General features: G+C 42.8%; 1 long non-coding RNA gene across 2 annotated transcripts in view; it reads right to left on the reverse strand.

Annotated features, from left to right (window-relative positions):
• The window catches only part of LOC116653662, a 424,305-nt gene extending 412,397 nt beyond the window's left edge, over positions 1 to 11,908 (reverse strand). Inside the window, exon 1 of one of the 2 annotated variants that reach the window (XR_004307914.1) lies at positions 11,297 to 11,908. This is a non-coding gene — a long non-coding RNA (uncharacterized LOC116653662). The remainder of the gene's footprint in view (positions 1 to 11,296) is intronic. The other variant, XR_004307915.1, reaches the window with a different exon arrangement.
• Positions 11,909 to 20,771: the final 8,863 nt, after the last annotated feature.

Consider the following 20,771-nt stretch of genomic DNA (forward strand, 5'->3'; position numbering starts at 1 on the left):
ATGTTGTCAAAGGCTTTGTCCTCTCTTTGCAGTGTGATGCCTGTAAAAAAATACTGTACTTCAACTAAGGATTTATTGATACTGAACCAGAGATTATTTCTTAGGACAGGTCAGTGTTGTTCTTCATGCACCCCTTTCTTTCAGAGCAGCCTCAAATTTTGTCTCCCATTTGGTCTGGAATGTCCAAACTTGCACTGGGAAATACAGAACTTTTGCCTTAACATTTATTCCCCATCTTGTGTGTTTTCATCTGAGCCACTGAATATTCCTTTATAAGCAAAAAACCATGACAGTGGGGAAAAAAATCACGTTCATTTAATTCCACTGCTCTGACTGGGAAAGACCTCTGCAAATTCCTGCTCCAGTCTCTACTTCATCACCAGCAGTTGTGTTAGTGTTTTCAGACCCCCAAGGCTCAAGCTAAACTCACTTCTAACATTTTAACCTTTTAACCATTGGAAGAGAAGTCTGAATGTCATGCTCTCTTTGCCAGCTGTCTTCTCATAGACTTAAAGAACATGGCACATTCCCATCATTAAGCATGTCTTTGACTTCAGTGGGGTTCATTTGATGCTAAGTTTGTTCATATCAATCCCTTCTCTTTAAGAAAATAATAGTTTAAAAGATTCTCTGCGTCTGTTATTGAGCCACACTTGGTAATTTCCCTTCCTATTCCTAATAGCAAATTCATATATAAAGACTATTCTGCTACTCCTAGTGTCATGTATTCAATTATCATGATCTGTAAATCAAACCTAATGATTCCCAACAAACATCTTACAAAAGTTCTCCTGGATGTTTACACAGCAGGAATAAAAATACCAGGCAAAGGTATCTGGCAGGAATTGCTTTAGTTCCTGACCTCATTACTCATGAATCTGCATACAGCTGCCTTTCACCCCCATCAAATGCAAACCCCAGAGGCCTGAGAGATGTGCATACTTGAACTTGTCAAATTCCCAGTAGAATAGCTCCCCCCAATGCACCACATCGGAGTGCTTTACCCATACTTTGAAGGAAACGCTTTCTTTAAATGTCTCTGGTTTAATGGGAAAGATGAATTCACCCCTGTGGCCCAGTCTTGGCCCTAATTCTCTGCTGAGGCACCACTTTATAAGTAAGCTGATGTCTTCTAAGGGTTGTACAGATTGCAAGAGCTAGCTTGATTAGCCTCCACTGCACACTCACACTTCATGTCTCCTTGCACTCAAACACCCACAGAGCCAGGTTCTGTCAGACTCTTCCTTTGAGTACTTCCAGACAAAACTATCTGGGGATCACTGATCCCTAAGCCAAGATACCATTTTTATTATTCTAGTATTTCTAGTAATGGACTTGACTCCTTTGAATTTGTCCAGAATGACCTTTCAACAAGCAATGTACAGCAAGACATAACTCTGTCTTTCTTTGAGCACCTCTTGTCCAGGGATTTGTTAGCTTCCTACAGATGAGCAAGTTGCTACCTTACTACTTCTGCTTCCAGCACAATTTATGTGATGAGCATGTCCTCTAGAAGCGTTCTGAGGACCATCTGCATCATTATGTGTCTTCAAGTGGTCATTTTAGTCTGTGTGTGCTGGATATGAACTATCTCCTTCCAGCAGCAAACCACTGAACACTTGTAGAATGCAAGAGAACTGCCAAGCACCAATTGTTGCCCATTCCCAGCAATGTGAAAGGGCTCACACCTCTCACCAAGTCACCAGGATTGGGAGCTACCCAGCCTCTACTCAGAAGTGGCAAACTTCTTTTTGCCCGCGGCAAACACGCAGTGATTCATTTTAGCTCATTCTGAAGTGTTAGATCACATTATTCTGCATTTGCCCAGGGATAAATTGACTCAGCATTTAGGCTAAGCATTAGCTGTAAGGCTTGCATCCAGATAATTACCTCCGTTTAGCTGATGCTTGGTAACACGTTAAGCCACAGTATCTTAATTACTAGTCTGAGACCTAAGGTCTCATAAAGCAGATTGGGATTTTCAGATAACTTTTGCTTCTATTTTGGAGAGCCGGAATAGATTCCAGGGCAAACTATGCTAAAGCAAAACCCTGCATTATAGTCTCACATCATGAAGTCAGAAGGAGTTTTGTATATAGAACAGGACACACAGCCATTTTTTTTTCCAAATGCAAAACGTCCACCAAATACAGAAATAAAATGAAGAACTACTCTTGGCATAGCTAATTGCAATTAGAGACTTTTGAAAATTCAAGCACTCCGTTTCCCACTTTAAACACAATTCAGCAAAGTGTTTATGCTCCGACTTGAATGGGATGACTTAAGTGATTACAATTAACCACGTGCTGAAGTATTTTGCAGAACCAAGACCTAAAGGGAAGAAAAACGTCTTCAAACTATGACAGTTCTTTAGCTGAAATAGCACGGGTCTCTTGCTAGAGACCTGCATGGTGTAGTTTAGAGTATCTACTGGCCCAGCAAAGCTCAAATTACAGACAGGAAAGTGACTCATGCTATCTAGCAAGATACATTCCTGCACACTGCCACTGAACTTACTAATATTCTGTACTTAAACACTGTACAGATACACAGAATTAGGCTGTAATTACTTTGAATTAGTCCTCATGGCTGGGATATGGTATTTGGTGGGGTAACAACAGAGAGTGTGATAGATCCTCCCCAACCATTCACCGCACATAATATGTACATCCATTATTTTTATGACTTAACAAATTCTTCTCTCATTCATTTACCACGGTAAATGACATTCATTCACCATGGTAAATGAGACTGCAATACCAAGGAAAGCAACTGGGAAGACTGCAGTATAAATTCAGCCCTTGTAAATATTCCAGCCATTCATGTTAGGCATCAGCTGTGGTTGAGATGTGGGCATTTGGTTTTGTTGTTGTTGTTGTTATGCTAAACGATCGCACTGTTTGAGATAATTACTGAAGCACAGCCTTGTAGGGCATGCCTTCATTCTGGATCTTGAAAAACACCCTTACTCATCTCTGTCCATCAGTTTAAAGGTGACAGACTGAGTCCTGCTTATGAGAGAGAAGTTGGTAAGGGGAACATATTCTTCATAGCCAGATTTTCTGTGCTTTTGGGCTCAGTAGTAAAGGCAAATTTAGCTTCCACAAGCTATCTACTGTACTGTCTTTCCACTACAATCACTTCTCAGTCTCCTTTTTAAGCAGGGAACTAATTTGGGCCAATAGTCTATTTGAAGATAAAAGTGAAACCCAACAACACTTAAGGAGAATGGGAGACCTCATACATCTTTGTCCAGCTCATTGCCCTGTTGAGCTACCACATGACTATCAACACGCTATCTAATCTTGTCTTAGGCATCAAGCAAAACAGAACCCAGGCCATTCCTAGATAAATTGTTCTAGTGCTAAAAAAACATGAAATTTATTTCTGCCCTCAATTTTTTACTCATCTTTCAGTGGCTGGATTATGTAAGGTCTTCATTCCCTAGATCCAGGTCTTGCATTAATAAAAGACTTCAGCAAACTGACAAAGAAGAAACTCCAAGAAATCCTCTAAGCTCATCTTCCCGCCCTAAGGTGAGACCCATTCACTCTGCCTTTGTCAATCCCAATCCCAATAATTGGAAAAGACAGTATTAAGATCACTAGTCCAACCACCAACCCATCACCACTATGCCCAGTAAACCACGTCACACCCACTGAGCCACGTCACTTCTGCTAACAAAGTTGTGTTGACCTCCCTGACCAACCAGCCCAGAGATGTGCACATAGTATACACTGTACAGATACACATTTTGTGAAACCATTTTCTGGTACCCCGAGCCAAAATTCTGCTGGCATGGAAAAGGAAACCCTAGGATGCCAGGAGAAGCAGTAGCTAACAAGTAGCAGTCACTGCCTTGCTTTTTATAATTCTGCTGTCATAGGATGCAAGAACTAAGGGTTCGGCTTGTGCTTGGCTGGGAGATCTAAGCCTGCTTTTAGAAATCCATACTCGGCTCTTTTTGGACTGATAAAGCCTCTTTGAAGCTCATGCACACACACACACACACACACACACACACAAAAGTGTTTACAGAACCTGGCTTGTCTAATTTGCCAGCATAAAGAGAGGCAGAGCTCAGGCTGATGTCACTTTTCACATCCAGATAAGAGAAGCGTGCCAGGATGGCTATTTTGCTCTGCATTTGCAGGCACGGTGGTCCCTTAGGGAGGGTTCCTGGGTGAAAGTGAGATACTATATACAAAAGTAAACTGCAGGATCATTGATTAGATTGGCTAATTTTAATTAGAGCTGTGTAGGAAGCTGGTTCAAGCAGCGTTTTAATGACTTAATGGCATTTGTGTAGGCTCATCCAAGCACAAGTCAGCAGCCACAGCCATGTAACACTCTGATACCGGTAGCACAAAGCCTGATGTTGTGGTTCATTGGTCTCAGCGTGAAGTCTTGTTGTTCCAGCATGGAACTTTTGGTCAGAAATACAGCAGAAAACTATAACTCCAGTGTGCTGATTTCCCCAGTGATTATCACAGGAACATGGAGGCAGAAAGCATGGGCTTGAGGCCCTGAACACCTGATTTGACTTTCATGTCCATATGTCTGTCACAGGTCCACTCATTCTGGTTCTGTGGAGAGAAGAACATGGTCCTTCTCACTGGAGAGGGCTGTTTTCTTCTTTGTTTTTCTTTGTTTGTTTGTTAAGAATACAGCATTATTTCATGCAGCAGGAGAAAAAGGAAAACAAAGTTCTTGAAATCTCAAGCGATGCCAGGACATATTTTCTACCCAGCTACTTGCCATAAATAAAACTGACATTTTATATCTTGGCCATTACAGCTAAATGACTGCCATGCTTTTTTGTTGTTGTTGTTGCTGTTTGTTTGTTCTTAATAAAATAGAAGCCATGCTAGTGCACACTCTCCTACCAGAGAATTTGGGCTTGTTTCAGTTGGTGCAAAACAGAGATATTGAAATATCAATTTGGAAAGACACACAAGGGGCTTTTTTTTTCTCCTGCCAAGCTTCGTATTCTATTTGGGTGAGTTGTTTGCAATCCAGATGGTATCTATGAGGGGGAATGTAGGAAGGCACCATCTTTTTTTTTTTTTCCTCTTTTTCATCCAGAAACCACACTGCAAATAAATATGAAGAAAGAGACGTTGAGAAAAGACCTGTTTCAGGAGATCCCAATTTGAAAGCTGCAAAGGTGGTGAGCACAGATGTTTTTTCATACAGTTCTTTTAATTTCTCCAAGCCCCCAAGTGGACACTGAATGACTCAGCAGCAAACTGCTTTTAGGGCATTTGGTTTCCATTGAACCATTTCTCACTGTGCCCTTTGGCAATGGATTTTATGCTGCAGTCTTGTCAAAAAAGTTTGCACGAGGCACCATAAGATGAAGAAAAAAAAATGTTTACATCTCCATCTTTATCTGCTGAGCACATCTGTAATGTACCCACGGCTGGGATCGTTCCCTTTAATGGCACAGATCTGAGTCTGAGCCCATGCTTCCATTGCTTTGCACTTTTTAATGCATTTCCCCGCATTCTCAGACAGTGATTTTTAGGAGTAAATAACATCAACAATGAATAGCTCAGAATGTCAAGCTCTTGAGCTCAGAATTGAGTTGCAAGGGGAACAGTAGAGTTCAGTGTCTCGGGATGAAAATAACAGGCTTGTATCTGACAGAACTGAGTAAAAATCTTGCCATGGCCATTTCTAATCTTTGTGATGGTTCTGGAGCTAAGATTCAATTTTGCACACATATACAAGCACACTCAATGGTGTATTGCTTGCAGTAAGACCCTTTCATTTCCTCTGGGCCCTGGACTCTGTTCATGCAATGACTCATGAGCAAACAGCTTTGCAGAATGTATCCTTTGATTTGTAATGCTCCCTGCTGCGTCTCTGCAAAGTCTTTTACTTCTTTGCACAGAGCACTTCTCTTAACTATAATCTCCCAAAAGCCAAAATCTACAGGATCTGTACCCATTACACTTGAGATGAATTTGTCTCTCAGTTTTGGATGTAAAAAAACAGAAGACTTAAAACCTTCTACCTAACATACTATTACTTAGGAGCCCATAATCCCATTAGTTTTCAGTGGATGTTAGATACTAACTGCAGACTCTTGAATAACATTTCATATATATTAAGCAGCAGCTCGAGGTCCATATTCCCTCCTGTTAAATCCAAGTTTCCTGGCTTTGTCTTCCAGTAGATGTACTGAGTTCAGAGCAAGGCAGATGACCTGCAATAGTGGCATATGCATTTAAGAGGTGATCCTGAGCTTTCACTGCTTCAGACATGCATTTATCCGAATGGAGAGCCATTCAGCAACCAACCTGGCCTGGTTTCTTGGCTCAGACAGCTAGCAATTGAAGGGAGGCTGACAAACTCCATCTTCACCTCTCCAAACACAGGCAAGGTGAAGGGAAACGGCTTAGACAACACGTCAGGTAATAGCATTAAGTGCTTTCCTTAATGTCCATCCATCCCTTCTTCCCACCTGCCATTCAGTGGAATTGACACATCTACCCTCCTCCCCAACCTGTCCTAGGCCAACCTGGTCACTGCAAACAGCAACATATTTCCTTGCATCCCACCCAATGTCAACTGAACACTTTTACAACCCCTTTGCCAAGACCAGGCTCGTACTACTTGTTCAATTGACAGATGGAGAGTTGATTGATGCAGTTATTTAGGAGAGGTTATCACAAAAGTTCCCACCTAAGTGGGATTAATATCAGATGTTATTCATAGATTTCCTGGGTAGCCTCTCACCTTCTTCTTCTTGCCTCAAAGCTAAGGATAATTAAAATATTGACTGGACAGTGAGAGCTAGATGGGAATTGCTATCCCATTGTTTTCTCTTCTAATGGGACACTTTATTGTGTCAGGAACTTCAAAGGACCGTACCAGATAAGCAGCAGCGAAACACAGATTAGTTAAGACATCAGCAATTGCAAGATGAGGTCAATTAAAAGCCAAATGAAACAAATGGAGCTTTTAACTGCAATCCAGACAGGAAGAAGCAGTTGAGTTGCAAGGATTGAGGATGAAAAGAATTCCAAAGGGCTGATGCAGAACAGGAACATGGGTGTGGGAAGAGTAGCAGGAGACAGGGGGAGAAGTATCTTCTACTCATTGTCTTCAGCCAGGACCACAACTCATCTGGATCCATCATACCTGGAAGAGCTGGAAGGGAAGAACCCGTGCCAAGCAAAGAACCACATTGGTGCCTGCAAAACTGAAGGCAAAGCACAGTCGTGGAGCAACGAACAGGGTATGCGAGGGCTAACACAGGCTGTTCTGCAGCCAGCAGAGCTGTGGCCCAGCAGTGAGAACAGGAAGGTTTTGTGCCAAGTGGATTCTGGGTCACGTAACTGGAGCTGAGCTGCTGAGTCACACTGCAGAGCCTTCCAAAAGGCGCCTATTCCACCTCTGATTGCTGCAGTCATACAGTGTTTAAGCAGGGGTCAGGACAAGCAGGAGCCTTGCTGTGAAACAGGTGCTGAGTGAATGTCCCAGGTGATGCCATATAGAGTTAGGTGCTGAGCCCACACTAAAGCCCTCAGAGTCAACAGCTGAATACTCCTGAAAGAGTAGGATAAAAAGCCTGGATTTGTCTCCTAGAAAGAACTTTTCACAAAGTCTTGGCATTTTGCTTTGCACATCCAATCCACTTACTTGTCTGAGAGAGATCAGCAGTATGGAAATATTAACAGAGTAGGACCTCTAAGGCACTGCTACATAGGGAATGAAGCAAAATACTCTCCTTATTTTGATGGCTCTTGGCTACTCTAGATAATAAATGAGGGATGCAACAAAATCTGTTCTATCAGGAGTAAATTCACTTGGTATGACAGACAGGTGTTTGCTTTCCTCAGTATAACCCAGAATCCCTTGCTTAATTATTCTATACTACATCAGAGCATTATTTGTGCTCTGGAATATAGTTCTCATACAGATATTTGAAAGTCATATTAACTGTTATACGGAACACCAAAGCAGACAGCATCTGTCCTCTCCATTATAGCAAGTTAATCGCATTTTGAGGCAAAAATTGCATGTTTTCTGAATTCTCCCTTCTGTTTTTGAAGGCCCTTTTTGAAGTGTGGACAACCAAAGCAAATGCTGTCCCAGCGGTAGTGACAGATGAGTGTGATTTATGAGGAGGTCATACCCTTCCCCTAGGCTGCCTTGGTATTATTTTTGCTAACATCTCCAGGGTTTGTTCCCTTGAGTATTAAAAAACAACAACAGCAAAACCAGCACAGTCTTATTCAAACGACTGTTCCAAACCCCTTTCCAGAGTCACTGCTTTCTTTGCTTTGGTCTTTCCCCCTCCCAGTTTTGTCCTAAACTTTTAGCTTTGATTTCTAAAAGGAAGCAATATCAGTGATCTCAAAATTATTGTCTCCAAGCCCATGCTTCCATTTAGGCCATGTGATTACATCAACTATGTGGACATTCACATAGTGGGGTATAACAGGCTGTGAGAAACAAAGGCAGTTTAGAGGATGTCGTGGTCAAATAATGTTGCGATTTTGGGGTTGTTGGTTTTTTGTGTTTTTCTGTTTGTTTGTTTTTGCCCAGGGAAAAACTGCAGCGTTATCTCAGTAATTATCTACTGTGCTTGGTCAGAAGGTCCAGAGTTAGGAACCAGCTATGCAGATGCAATGCAACCTCTTACCCAGATCTAGGAACAGGAGAAAAGATGAGGGAGGTGTTGCAGGATGTGGGAACAAAGCAAGTTGTCATAAAGGACATGAGAGAGAAGATTTTTGCATGGAGGAGAATGAATGGGTGATACTGAGCGTAAATCCACAGGAACAGTTCTCATGACTTTCTGTGACTGAAGGACAATTTATCTGTAAGAAGATCTAGTTCCAACAAGAAGCAAAATGTTGTTGTTTGTTTTTTTTTGTTTGTTTGTTTTTGGGGTTGTGGGTTTTTTTGCTGCTTATTTAATGCCATTGCAAAGACCAGAACTTGAAGATACTTTCAGCCATTTCTTTTCTGCATTTCAGTTTCTCTCTTCTTCTCAAGAATCACAGGACAAGCTGATATCAAACCTTTCCCTCCAGGCTGATTTCCATCATTCCCAGAATTGTGTTCAAATACACATATAGCCCAGTAACTAACACAAACTATCATGAGCTGACATGCACCCCTGTCTGCATATCTGTATCTTCCACGCCTCTAGAAGATGGATGGATTTAAATAGCATCTTTGAAGACAGCTGAAGCAAGTTAATTAGGGATTGACTAACGCAATAAAGCTATTTTTAGCAGTTAATTTATATCTGGTTACCTTGTTACGGGAAGCTTATGCAATGCTAGTAAATTCTTTACTAAGGATATAGATTGAACACTAAAATGATTTCACTGTTAACTCATGGTCGCTTTGGAACAGCTATAGGACTTTAAAAAGCAGTGCCTTTGACAGAGAGATTTGTTCTCCCCATAGTTGCAAGGGGTTTATTTATTTCCCCCCTTGAGGCTCCTACTGAGGCTGTGTAGAAAATGGAAATTCATGAAGAACCACCTGCATCCAGGAGCAATGAATTGAAATAAACTTCCATACCTTTAGAGGACACAAGCAATGGAGCTACACCTGATTTAAAAGAATGTAACTTCAGCATGCATGCTCAAAATAAGCTTTTCTGGACAACAAGGAAGCATTGGCAGAGTTGTGCTGACCTGAACCATCGTGGGCTGACTGTCCCAGAAGGTGAACCACTTTTCTCAGACAGAAAACACCAGGCAAAGCAAACTCCCATTAATCTTCTGCTTCTCCAAGGAGGGAAGGAGAATAGGAAAGGAGGCCCTGTTCTAGCTTCGTTTTTACCTCTGCAACTCGACTGAGATTGTCCCTGAATCCAAGAACAGACAGAATTTGGCCCACTAACTGCTGAGCGGGTATAGGGGCTGATGCAACCGAACCCACATGTGGAGGCAGCTGGCCAGGGAGAGAAATGGTCTTAGGAGCCAGGGCACGGCGCGGTGAAATGATTGATCCAGCACAGCAAGATGTTTTCCTTCTTTGCAAACCCTAATATGAGAACAAGGCATACCAAGTATATATAGCTCTGGGGATCTGGACAGAGAGATTTTGTGTCCTGAAAAAAACATAGAAATAAATACTTTGCTGGACAAAGGGGAACAGCTCTGCCCAGCTTGGAAGGAATCTCTTTTTTTGGAAGGCTCGAGGAAGGGCAGATGGCACCCAGCCACTTCTAAAAACTGATTCAGAGGGCAAAGTATGTGCAGGTTTCCAAGAAGTGAGTAAGCACTGTGATATAAAGGGAAGGTTTTGTCAGTGGGAAGAAGAATTCCCACCGGTGATGCATCTTTGGGGTTGTAGACCCACATAAATGGCAGCAGCTCCCTGGGGAGGGACTCTTGAAATACGATATCACCCAACTCTAGAAGATGCAGTTCAAACTTCTCTAGAGAGATAGGCCAGATTGTTTCATAGGATCACTTGCAAGGTCTGTCTAATGCCACAGAATCATAGAATCATTTGAGTTGGAAGAGACCCTTAGAAGGCCACCTGGTCCAGCTCCTCACAATGAACAGACACCTACAACTCCATCAGGGGTTCTCTGAGCCCCTCCAGCCTGACCTTGCATGTCACCAGGGACAGGGCATCCACCACATCTCTGGGCAACCTGCACAGGTGCCTCACCATCCTTACTATAAAAAACTTCTTCCTTACGTCCAACCTGGATCTCCCCTCTTTTAGTTTGAAACCATTTCTTTTCATCCTATCACAGCACACCCTGCTAAAAAGTCTGACCCTTTCTTTCTTAGAGCCCCTCTTTAAATCCCAAACCATGTCCTGATTCTAACAGTCAGCAACATCAGCAACATCTTCCCCCAGGGAGAGCTAAGTAGTAGATCCATCCTCACAGGATGAAACAACCATAGAGCCTAAATTAGGTCTTCATCTTATCATTAATAATCCCAACTGCTTGGTGCTGTGCACCAAGTAGGTCTACCATCCCTTCCAAAATCACAGTCATCTCTGTAACTGTGGATAAACTTCTACTCAATAGAAAAAGCAAACTTTTTGTTTTCTACCAACTTCTCTAATTATTTTCCTTTTGGAGACATATCCCATGGCAGAAAGCTCTGTAGTTTACCTATACACTGCATTTAACTAAAAAAAGCACACACAAAATGATTCCATGCAAGTTCTGAGTTGTCATTTCATGTCACCAAAAGGAGGTCACTGCTCCCAAACCTCCAACCCCCCAGTTCTGCAAAATGCAGGCATGGAGGCAGAACCAGCCACGTTCTCCTCAATTACCCCAATAGCATACACTCACCTCCCAGGTCCGGGCACCCAGCCGCAGCCACCAGCTCAGTTCCAAGGAAGGCAGCCCTGCATCTCACTAATTGTGCTCTGCTTGTGGCTGCGTGGCAACAACCTGACTCAGCTGCCAGTCAGGGCTGCTAATGCTGCCGGCAAAAGGCTTGACGGCCCTTGTAACTAATTATCTTATCTGCTGGAGCTGATGGATGCTGTTCTTACAAGTGAAGCATCTAATCCTCTTTTATCTCCCCTAAGCTCTGGGCCTCTCGTGTTAACCTCAGGCAAGCTCAATCCCTGTATTAATTATTGGTTGCATTAGTTTTTTTTTAAGCCCCTCTTTTTTTTTTTTTTTTCCTTTTCTTTTTTTCCCCAAATACAGTCACTTGTAAGTGAAACCCTGTCACTCATAACAGGTCATGTTTCATTTTGTAGTCTGTCAGGATCACAAAAAAGCTCTGCTTTAGCAGCAGAAGACAGATTTGGGGTCTGAGAGCATTCGTGAAAAGGGGGATTTTGTCTGATTAAAGATGCAGAACTATTTCAACAAGAGAAAGGAACTCAGCCAGCAAACCTCAGCTCCACACCTCCAAACTTGCTTTTTAGTGCCTGTACTGCTTTACTCCACAAGGCCACCAACTTTTCACACATGTCCTGGGACTTTGCATCACAAAAAGAACAAGAAGAAAAAAATGCTTCTATACCCATGTTCCTAAGAATAGGCCTGGAAAATACCTCTTTGACTCCTCTTTGGTGTTCTCCTCTGGGCAGCTTAAAAAATGAGGGAGGGTGAGTGCTGTTAGAGGGCTCACAAGCCTGCTAAGAGAGTACCATGTAGCACAGCACAGGTGTAAGTAGGAAATCCCCAGGTGTGCGCATTTCTTATTTTCCAAATGTAAATCAAATCTTTGCAATAAGGCCAGACCTAAACCCATAGCAACTCCTAGGAATGTGCACCTTTTTCTGTGCTTGCACCCTTGGCATAACCTCAACAAGGTCAGGTCACACTGCTCACCTCAGCAGGGACACTTGTTTGACATCTGGGGAGGATTCATGCCCACCTGCAAAACAGGCACCTGGAGGCAGCCAAATTTCTAAGGGCAGAAGCAGAGAAAGCCCTCAGGGTGGTGGTTACAGACCCGATTCCCCCATCATTGATTTCTGCTGTGGGGTTGGACTCTGCAGCATCTGCTGTTGAAATAGCCTCAACTTCTCCTCCCTGCGCTGGCCTGTTCTCCCGCTGAGTCATGGCTCGGCGTGCATCCTGGCCCGTGACACATCTGCAATGAGGTTATGTGAGGAAAAGGAGAGCATGGCTTGCTCTGCCCGGGGGATGCTCTGGCAGCTGCTGGCTGCAGGATGAGGAACTGGCTGCTCCATGTTGCAACCTGCTCTCCTCCTGGCTCAAGCCAACACAAACCGGTTAGTATGTTGTCAGGCGGTTTCCCACCTTAAGGACTCCCATGGCACCATTGCCTCCCAGCTGCCTTCTGTAGCCATCCACCAGCTGCAGTGATAGGAATGTGTATATATAGATATATACACACATGCATATAACCTACATTTTAATGGGAAATGTCTGCATGCCCAAGCAACTGTCCCAAAGCTGATAGGTCAAAGAGCTATTTTGATTTTGTCTTTCCCATCCACAAATCCTCCACTGGAAAATAGATAATTAAACAAGAAAGGCACCTGCAGCCCTACAACTGGTCTTTGCATCTCTGCTTTCCCCCATTCATTCTACATGGTGGCATTTCTTTGGATTTTGAGGAATAGAACTGTCACTCTACCTGAGTAAGCAAAGGATAAACCCTACCTGTGTTCTCAGGCTTCTCTAGGACTTGATTTCACCTGCAAAAACTTGTGCAGTGCATTACCTACAGCGGGAGATGGCCCTCCATGTAAGACAGGCTGTACATGGAAGGCAAATAAAGATTCAGGAATTTATAATGTAAATATTCAGGTCTGAATATTCTTCAGGTTATGAAAAGTGCTGGTTTTATAGGCTTAATTGTTCTACTGAAGGAGGCAAAACTTACGTGTTATTCCTAATATTCTGATCTTGTCTCTGTGTTACTAAAAGTCTGTTTTATTTAATTTCCTCCGAAGTCTGATATAAAGATTCAGTTCCACTGGGATTGAATTGGTGCTTGAGATGTCAAACCTCAGTTTCAACCATGTGAGCATATGCCACAGGTTTTGGAGAGCAGCACTGACAAATGTTCTCAGAATAGCCTGGCATTGTACTAAAGAAATGCCAAAAAAATAAGAGAAAAATCCTCCTCCTTCCTTTATTATTATTGTTATTATTTTTTGCAGGAGAGCCTCTGGGTACCATGCTGTCTATTCTTAATCTGCAGCACCATCTTTTGAGGGGAGGCTGTACTCCCAAGCAAATAACACAGCTCTCCCCACAGGATCCCCATGGGGCTTTGCTGGCAACAACCAAAGCATGCTAGAGAAATTGTGACAGAAGCTGTTTTCCATTGGAAAGGGCCATTTCAAGGCGAAATGTTTCTTGGGAATGTGTGATGCTGGGTAAATTTGTGACTGAAGAACGTCAGACTGCTACAACAGCAAGTGGGATTTATTCCATCCCAAGTTTCTCAAATCATTCAGTTCCAGCTTGTTTTTGCCCAGATCACATTTGTACTTGGTCAGAAGGTGCCATGTGTATTGATACTTTCTATGCAGTGTTTGCATTGCTATATTTAAAGCTTCAGAATAGTGTTTTGGCATCGCTAAACTGTGTAATTTGGGTGTTTTCAAATGGAATTTTTTTTTTCTTGGGGGAAAAATAGAGAAACGTTGACCTTTTTGGACTGATTCAGGATGGAACACAAATGTCTAAGTGCCAGAGTTTTCTGCAGGGCAGAATTTATCCATTTCAATCAGCTTTTTCTCTCAAAGACAGAATATATTCTTCACCTGTTCTTCCTCTACCACACTCCCTACCACCACGATCCATACAAAGACATGTTTGCTGTGTTGAACCAGTTATGTTTAAGAGCAAATAACTGATTTATGCCATGCTTAACCTCTGAAGGACTTTGAAGGGAAATTAGTGCATTTCTGTGTGCAGTGTGCATCTCCCTTCACTTCATTCTGGAATTCAACAAATGCTGGGGGAAGAGAGGACATGGCAAAATTAATGATGATGTGTTAGTAACCTGCCATGCTGAGACTGCTGTGCAATTACTGAGTATTCCATTCCTACACTGCCCTGGGGTCAAATATTCATGCCCATCAGATAACAGGGAAGCTGAGGCAGGGGAAAGGGAGGTTGCTCTTCCATAGTTACATTTTGTGTGAGGCAATGCAGAGAGCCATTATCTTCACCTTTTCTTTTCAAAACTTTATGAAAGACCATAAAATAAAAGACATAGGCTTCAAGAGAGTCAGTTCTCGCGCTCAGTTATGAAGGCATCAGAGCAAGAAGCTACACAGGCACTGAGTAATGGGAGATGGACAAGGTCACTGAAGTCATAAGTCAGTGCCTTCACTTTGTTATCCTTTTGCTGCACTTGAGAAGTAGTCCACCTGAAAGGACCAGTGACTGGGAAATATCACTCAGAAGAAAATCTATCATATGATTTCATGTGGACTTTAACCATGTCCCAGCATACTTGGGGGCGTGCTGTTGTTTCTTTCATGATTCAGAGATAGGAAACTATCACTTGAGTGAAGAAAGCATGCTTTCTGCCAAACCTATCGCCTTTCCAAAATAAGCACAATTTGGAATGTTGGTTCAGGAACCCATTTCACCCTACAGAAGCCAGGCCACAGGCTGGCACGGCAGAAGCTCATGGATCCCATGGTGCAGAGAGTAATGGAAGCATCTTCCAAACGCTAGCCCTGTCTAGAGTGTAATATAAGCTAGGAAAAGATTTCCACTTTCCCTTTATTTTGATTTCAAACCCTTTTATCTGTCTTGTTTTATAGCTTTACATTGGAAAGAAGCCTGTTTCCTGGTATGTACAGCAGCTTGACTGAGCATAGCTTGGCAACAGTGCCTGTTGCTTTAGGGAAGAACAGAGCATATTCTCATTGTGCATGTTTTCCCTTGGAAACTTTTCATCCTGTCTATATAATTCTATATATGGCTCCCAGCCATGCCACTACAAGCTGCAAAAACATCAGCTCTTATATACTAACGATGTCAGGCCTATTTAATGCCTGGATGCAGGGCCATCAAAAAATTATCTATGATCCTGTAGATTGCCTTCCTCAGGCAGGCTTGGTTTTTTTGGCCCAGCACTGAGAGGGGAGCTGTTTTGGCTGTGTTTGGAGGGCACTCAAAATGCTCATCACATGCTCCTTTTCTGCTTTTCACAGTGGTAAGAAAATTTACTTTGGTGTCTCAGCTAAATTCCAGCATTGGTAATTCTTGCAGTTCTCCCTGCCCTGAGGAGATTCTTGCTTCCATCTCAGATAGATTGTGTAGAATGCCTGAGGCCCTCTCCCACAGTGCAAGCTGGGATTTGGACTAGATGACCTTTAATCCATGATTCTGTGACTCTACACTTCTCTTGGGCTGAGATGGATTTACATGCATGGAAGGATACATCCTGAAATCCTTCTTCAGATCTATGTAACTGCTGTTCTGCTAAGCAAGTTTAATGGAAGCAAATGGGAAGGAATATTTCTCAGGAGCTGGTCAACAAAGCAGGCACTTTTGGAGTCTTGTCTTGGTAAAATGAAAAGAAGAAACACCTTACATTTTCTTTTCAGGCCTCATTTCATGTCTGCTCTAAATTCATGTCAATTTTGCTGTTAATAACCATGTCAATGTTAAAACAAGAAATAGAAGGTCTGCAAACTTTCTTAGTGCTGAAGTCATAGCAACGCTCTCACCCATGTGAGATTTCATCTGTTGCAACAGCTGCCTGACCCTGAGAAGTGCTGTTTCTCTGACTGATTTCTGGCCCACATCCTCTGAAGTTGCTCACTGAGCCGAAACCCTTTATTTGGGTTCATTCCTATATCACACTGTGCTCCCTTAGCTCCCAAGAATAGGAATGGGAACTCCACATTACGCCTGAGGTGATCTCCATAGGAGCTGTCAGCATAGGGGATGACGGCTGTGAGCCAAGGGGGTTCTTGCCTCCACAAATAGGCAGCTTCAGCTCTTGCTTGCCTTGTACCATCCTCAAGCACAGCCTCAAACCTCTGAGACCTCCTCTCTGGCTTCTCTGCTGAGTAGGAGATCATTTGGGTGCTGAGTCTGGTCAAGTTTTTGGTTGCTTTATGTCTCTGTCTCCCCAGACAGCACATTCAACAGAAGCAAGAGGAAGGGCTCCTTGAAACTTTCCCATGATGTGCTCACTGCTGTTGCTTTGGCAGCTCTGTGATGCCATGCCATTCTCTGGGAGGTGATGCTTGGATGGAAAACGCCCTGGCCAGATGGGATGTTGAAAAACAGCAGTAGCAGCAACAGTAGCAACAGGTGGGGCTAGCAACCTTTCCCTGGGTGAGTATCAGATCTGTTACTCTTCTCAGCTGTTTGGCCGGTCATTGCTGGGTTACGTATCCAGTGATGTTTGCACTGTGCTCTGGCCGGCAATGTATATGCCAGATTCCTCTGGTTCTCCTCACTGCTTTGCTTTAGAGCAGCAGCAGCATGTTCAAATGCTCAGCAGAGGTTTTACAGACTCTGAGCAGGAGCAGCCAAAAAAATATAACATCCTGAGGTTTGAAACAACTTGTTCATTTCAGGGACACATATGCATTCATACTGTGTAATTTCTCATCATTCAGCTTTGGCTCCTTCCATCTGTAGCCATCAGAAGCCTCTACTTGAAATCCTGCTTTCTCCTGGTTGTTATCTCTGCGGTGACTCATTATCTACCTGGATTGGTTACCACAGGGCATTATTTGGTGTGAAGTCTTTCTATAGTGCAGTCATGGACTACAAAGCCAAGAAGGACCATTTTGGATCACCTGAAATAACCTCTGAGCTGTGCATGTGTTGAGCTGTGAGTGCTGGCTGGTGACTGCAAGGGTTTTGCATGCCTAAGTAAAGGCTTGCGTTTTCAATGCAAGTTTGCACTTGTTTGCCTTCCCTCAGTAACACTTCCATCTTTCTCAGTAAGATGGATCCTAACAATCCTTCTGTGAGCCAATAATTCTGGAGAATAAGTTATTTTCCCAACTGATCATCAAAGACTGTGAACAATAAGCAGCAGGACTGTCATAGACTTCAAACGCAATTCAAGGATAACCTGAAGGATAACTTCACTGAAACAAGTGAAGGATAGGGCTACCTTGACTAGGACCCATGGGTGTGACATCCACAGGGCATAAGGCCATGTAGAGATGTTGACTTTATCCTAACCAGCATTAGTAACATGGTTACTCCCAACATAGTAAGCCCTGTTTTTTTAGTACAGGCCTATCCAAGATTCTGCATCTATTTCTCATTATGTGTTCCTCTATCACAAGATGCCACTGCACAGTGTAGAAATACTCCAAAGAACCTTGCTTGCTCTTAAAGCCTTCTCCTGGACAAAGAAATGCCTTCCCTACTGTTATGTGAAACATTAGTGGAATTGCTCTTCCTACATAAGGCAAAAATCCTTGAAGAATGGGACTATATATATAGTAGGAGTTCCAGATAACAACTCACACTTAGGCTGAGAACCATGGAGTGGGACAGAAGAGGAGATCTATCCATTAAATTATCAAAGTGGCCATGTTGGGTCAGAGTAATGGATGTTTTGTCCATGTTATGTTTGTTTGGATGTTTTTGTTTGGATGTGTTGTCTCTGACAATATTCATAAGCAGATGCCTAGGGAAGGACATCAGAACAAAAGAAATATCGCTCTACCACACTAACCTCCAGCCACTGGAGATCCCAGGGGATCACAAGGGAGCTCAGGATACGGTATCTTTGGATTATTAGCAATTGTAATTTATACTCTTCACGCTATGGAAATAAAATTACCTTATTCTGAAAAGGACACAGTTTAACAAGAAAGAAATACAGGCAACAGGTACTTCATTCGGGGACATCTGAGACATGAGCCATACTGCAGCTCTTACTGACCCTGATATATATCCTGCTTCGAGGGCAAGTTGTTTTCCACCTCCCAAGATGACCTGCCTGAATGCCTAAACTCCTACTTCCACAAAAAGCACAGTCTTTTAATGGGTCACTGCTCCCTGTTGGACCTATCCATGAGTGCTTAGCAGAATTGCCCATAGCAGAAATGCCTGTTCCAGGACTGAATGTGCCCTGACTAACAGTGTAGTCAATCCTCACACATCTGGATGCCACATTGCATGGCTGAAAATGCTTATTTTGACCATGATTCATCCTTCTTCATTTTTTCACTCAGTAAGCTTCTGTGAGTAACTCAAATCTGACACTCATGAAAGAGTGTCATTCCTGTAAGACCACTAATTAATTGCTGTGTTTGTTCTTTAATACCTGACCAATTATCATAAGTAAATGACATGGGGAGAACAAGATGGCACACAGGGCTAATAAATCTGTTGCTGTGCTTTTTAATTGCAAGTTTAACACTCTGTGAAGTCTTTAGCACAAATGGGGGAGAACAAGGCGGAAATAGGCTGAGTGGTTCGGTGGTAAGCTCCCCCTGTGGGCTACATTTCCAACTTGTGTGCTGCTACTAAGGGGTCTACAAAAGAAAATATGTAAAAAAAAATCTAAGAGTCTAAGAGTACTTTCAGCAGATATGAAATCAGGAGGACTTGTGAGTATAGGAATACTGAACACCAGTTTCTAAGCAAATCACCATAGCTAAGTGCAGATCCTCACCCTTGGATCACCATGCTTCCAAGCGGATTGCTATGTCTGCTGTTCATTTATTTTACTGGCTCACTATATAAAATTACAGGGTGGAAAGAAAGGGAATGTCAAAGGAAACCTTAGATGTCACTGTAACAGCCATGCTACAGTTCTAAAGCTGTATATATATGCATTAGCACAGTATTGCTTTCAAACTAAGCCATATCCTGCCTCCTAGCTTGGCTTCTTACCCTGAGCTCCTGTTCAGCAATGCAGGTACATGGCTTCTGGAACAGAATGATCATGTGCCCAAACAGCTTGGACAAGGAGCAAAGCTATTCCAATTTCTCTGTGTAGAAATGCCCTGAGTGACGGGAAAAGGTAATAATACCCAAAAGCTTCTTGGAGACACTAGAAAAGAGAGAGGGTGGGATTTTTAAAGAGTTCAGTGCAAGCCAGGAAAATGGAAGGGCATAGGTTTGGGTTAATCATTAAATAAAAGGCAGGCCAAACAGGAGGATGACGTTTCTCCCAGCAAGATCTATGAAGCCACCGAGCCGACTTGAGGGAAGCACCACCACTGACTCATTTCAAACTAGCCTGAACAAATTAATAGAGAGAGCAGAGAAAAAGGCAGGCCTGGCAACAAGATTGGAGCTGACAATGCTGCTTGATCCAAGAAACTGTTGGCCTTTCTCATCTTGAGTTTTCTTTGATTCTGCAGAAGCTTTTAATAATTTTATGGATTTTTGCATAAAACAGCTACAGTGTCTCATAAGGTCTCTATTAACAGCTCTAGCTCTGAAGACGTGTCAATAGTTCTAGCACTGCTGCACTTGGAAAGACTGGGGCTGCAGAGCATGCAAAGATATTCCCCATCACCGCCCTCCTTTGAGGATGGGCACTGAGATTTATGAATGTGCTCTACTTTCAACATGGGCAGCGTTCGGAAGCTGTCCTACTTCAACCTTTCTCTATACACTACTAGAAATCAGGCTAAGGTTTCAGGGGTTTCTCTTTAACTCAGACTTTACAGCTGCTTCAATCCCAGCTTCAGTCTTGAGATGAAGTTCTCTTGGCCACAATCTTAAAGGCATTGAGAGTGAAGCATTTCAAAGTCTCTGCAGCTTACTTGGTGATATAAACCCACTGTTAAACACAGAAATTCTCAGGTGTGAATTTGAGGTATTTTGCCTAAGGCAGGAATTAGGTAAACTTGCAGAGGGTCTTTGGGATGGGTCACTGTACACTTACTGTGGTCTTATAATCTTTTCTCTTCATGCACTACTTATCCACCTATATATATACTTGCCTGAATTTGTATGGCCATACTTACACCCCCAAAGGGATCCAGCCACTAAAGGAGCTGGCCACTAAAGCAATGCATATCAGCCTTTATGTGTTTGTGGGGAGCATCTTGCAGGCACACGGTTTCCATGCTCTTGTGTACAGATCTCATGTGAAAGTTTAACATCAGGTTTGACCCCTCAGTTATAGGACACAAGAAAGGCTGTTGGAAGCAGCAGGGCAGTTACAAGGAACATTTGGTATGAATTTTCCCCTGTTTTGCAGTTAATGAATCATTCCTGAGCCTGCACTTCCACTGTTCTCATTATTCCAGTTCAGACTTTTGGGAAAAGTACTCTTTATGTATTTAATTGGGTTGGCGAGAGACAGAAGAAAGATGGACTGTGTGACATTTATTAGCTGAGTGAGGGAGACTCCTTCTTGTCCAGTTTA

The sequence above is a fragment of the Coturnix japonica genome, chromosome 7, assembly GCF_001577835.2.
Source record: "Coturnix japonica isolate 7356 chromosome 7, Coturnix japonica 2.1, whole genome shotgun sequence".
Classification (NCBI taxonomy): domain Eukaryota; kingdom Metazoa; phylum Chordata; class Aves; order Galliformes; family Phasianidae; genus Coturnix; species Coturnix japonica.